Here is a 3380-nt window from a genome sequence, read left to right on the forward strand (position 1 = left end):
GAAATGAACATTGTCAAATTGTCGACCATTGTCAGATATAAGGATACGGGGTAGTCCGAATCGGCAGATTATAGACTTCCACACGAAGTCCCGCATCTTTTGCTCGGTAATCCGGGCAACAAGTTCGGCCTCGACCCATTTGGTGAAGTAGTCGATGAGACGACCAGGAACTTTCTCTGTCCGGTGGCCAGGGGAAAGGGCCCCAGGATGTCGATCCCCCATTGGGCAAACGGCCAGGGGGCGATGATGGAGGTCAGCAGAGCTGAAGGCCGGCGCTGGATATTGGCGTTTCGTTGGCACCGATCGCACTTGCGGACGAAATCTGTTGCGTCCTTCTGGAGTGTGGGCCAGTAGTATCCCTGCCGCAGGATTTTATGGGCCAAGGCTCGACCCCCCAGGTGATTTCCGCAGATCCCTTCATGGACCTCTCGGAGGGCGTAGTCCGCCTCGGAGGGGCGGAGGCATCTGAGAAGGGGAGAAGTAAATGATCGTCGATAGAGTTTATTCTCGTACAAGACATACCGGGGAGCCTGGCGCTTGATTCGGCGAGCCTCCGTCTCGTCATGAGGTAGAGTTCCATCCTGAAGATAGCAGACGAGCCCGTCGATCCAGCTTGGCTCGGAGTCGATGCACATAGTGGGCTCGGGTTCCTCCGTGCTGGGGACCCGAAGATACTCGAGCGCTGTTCCCTTGGGAAGCTCGCTCATGCGGGAGGTGGCCAGTTTGGATAGCTGGTCTGCCCTGAGGTTTTCCGCTCTGGGAATATACTGAATATTGAAAGAATTCAGGGCAGATGTGAGTTCCCGCACCTTTTGGAGATACTTTTGCATGGATGGCTCTTTAGCTTCAAAATCTCCTTGGACCTGGTTCACCACCAGCTGGGAGTCGCTGAAGGCCGTCAGGTCTCCCACTTTTAGTTCTTTCGCCAGCTTGAGCCCGGCGATGAGAGCCTCATACTCGGCCTCATTGTTCGAGGCTGGGAACTCGAGGCGCAGAGCTTGCTCGGCCACCACTCCATCTGGACTGGTGAGGATAAATCCGGCCCCGCTGCCCCCCGAGGTCGAAGACCCATCCGAGTGCAGGACCCATGGCTGCTTCGGGGTCTCCTCCACGGACTCAGATGGCGGCTCGGGGTCGTCCGGAAGGGTGCACTCCACGATGAAGTCGGCGAGTATCTGAGCTTTGATAGCCGGCCTGGGCCGATATTCTAGGTCGAATTCCCCGAGCTCGACCGCCCATTTGGCGATCCTCCCCGCACGATCCGACCTCTGCAATATCTGCTTCATAGGCTGGTCGGTTAATATAGCTATCGTGTGGGCTTGGAAGTAAGGCCTGAGTCTCCGAGCTGAGATGATGAGAGCGAAGATGGTCTTCTCAAGTTTAGAATATCGGGTCTCAGCATCCCTGAGAACCCGGCTGGTGTAATAGACCGGCTTTTGGAGCTTGTCTTCTTCCCGGACGAGGACCGAGCTTACTGCAGCTGGGGAGACGGCCAGATATAAGTAAAGAATTTCGCCCTTCTGGGGCTTGGTGAGCAGCGGGGGAGAGGCCAGAAGGCTCCGAAGCTCTTCAAAGGCTTGCTGGCATTCTTCTGTCCACCGGAAGTCTTTCGGCCGTTTGAGGCTCTTGAAGAAGGGGAGGCAACGCTCGGCTGATCGAGAAACAAACCTTCCCAGGGCGGCTACCCGCCCCGCGAGCCGCTGCACCTCCTTAACTGTCTTTGGAGGCGACATCTCTTGCAGTGCCCGGATTTTCTCCGGGTTGGCTTCAATTCCGCGTTGGGTCACTATGAAACCCAGGAACTTGCCCGAGGTGACTCCGAACGCGCACTTCGCCGGATTGAGTTTCATTTGGTATTTTCTGAGCTTGGCGAATGTCTCGTTGAGATCGGCTATGTGGTGTTCCGCCGCTTGGCTCTTTACCAGCATGTCGTCCACATAGACTTCCATGTTCCGGCCGATCTGGTCTTTAAAGATTTGGCTGACCAGTCTCTGATAGGTGGCCCCAGCGTTTTTCAGGCCAAAGGGCATCACCTTGTAGCAGTAGGTGCCCTTGTCGGTGATGAAGGCCGTCTTCTCCTCGTCTTCTGGCGCCATTCGGATTTGGTTGTATCCTGAAAAGGCATCCATAAAAGTTAGCAGTTGGTGTCCTGAAGTGGAGTCGACGAGCTGGTCGATGCTCGGGAGAGGGAAGCTGTCTTTTGGGCAGGCCTTGTTCAGGTCGGTGTAGTCCACGCACATACGCCATTTTCCGTTGGCCTTCTTTATGAGGACTACGTTGGCGAGCCAATCCGGGTAGGAGACCTCCCGGATGAAGCCGGCTCCGAGGAGTTTGTCCACCTCCTCGGCCGCAGCTCGTTGTCGCTCAGGGGCGGAGCCTCTTTTCTTCTGCTTTACAGGCCTGCTGGTTGGCCTCACCTGGAGTCGGTGGACCATGACCTCGGGGTCAATTCCTGGCACGTCCGCGGGCGACCAGGCGAAGACGTCAGCGTTGTCCCGCAGGAAGCTGACGAGGCGATTCCTCTCATGGGCGCCGAGGCCGGAGCCAACCTGCACGGTTAGCTCGGGAAAATTTTCTTGTAGTGGGATTTGAATAAGGAGCTCACCGGGCTCTACTTGCTTCTTCCAGAGGGTGTCCCTCGCATCGAGGGTTTCTATGGGCAGTGAAGGGCCCATCGGGCGGTCTGGTGCCTCGGCTGGTTGCTTTACTGTGTGGGCCGCCATGTAGCATTGCTTGGCGACCAGTTGGTCTCCGCGGACCTCGCCCACTCCTTGGCCGGTGGGGAACCGCATGAGCAAATGGCGAGTTGAAACCACGGCTCGAAGGGCGTTTAACCCTGGGCGCCCAAGGATGGCGTTGTAGACCGAGGGCAGACGGACCACCAGGAAGTCCATCCTCACAGTGCTCTCCCGGGGGGCGAGGCCAACTGTGACAAGGAAGCTAGCCTCACCTTCAACCGGGACCGCATCTCCGGTAAACCCGACCAGCGGAGCATTGATTCTCCGGAGGTGTCCTTCTGTCAACCCCATTTTTTGGTAGGCATGGTAGTACAAAATGTTGGCTGAGCTTCCATTGTCAACTAGGACACGCTTTACATCAAACCTATTTACAATCATTGAGATGACCACAGCGTCATCGTGAGGGGTCTCGACCCCTTCTAAGTCCTCGTCCGAGAACGAGATGACTTCATCAGTGCATGGGCGCTTCGGGGGTGCTCCCTGGGCGGCTGTTCCTGCCGAGGTCCGCCCAATCATGTTGATGGTGCCGGCGATAGGCCTGTTGCCGCCAGGATTTTCGGTTGGTGCGACATTCTCCGCCGGCCTCCTTTCCTCATGTCGGTTCCTCACGAACCGGTTGAGTACTCCCCGTCTGATGAGCGC

This window comes from Phoenix dactylifera, chromosome 4, assembly GCF_009389715.1.
Source record: "Phoenix dactylifera cultivar Barhee BC4 chromosome 4, palm_55x_up_171113_PBpolish2nd_filt_p, whole genome shotgun sequence".
Taxonomy (NCBI): Eukaryota; Viridiplantae; Streptophyta; class Magnoliopsida; order Arecales; family Arecaceae; genus Phoenix; species Phoenix dactylifera.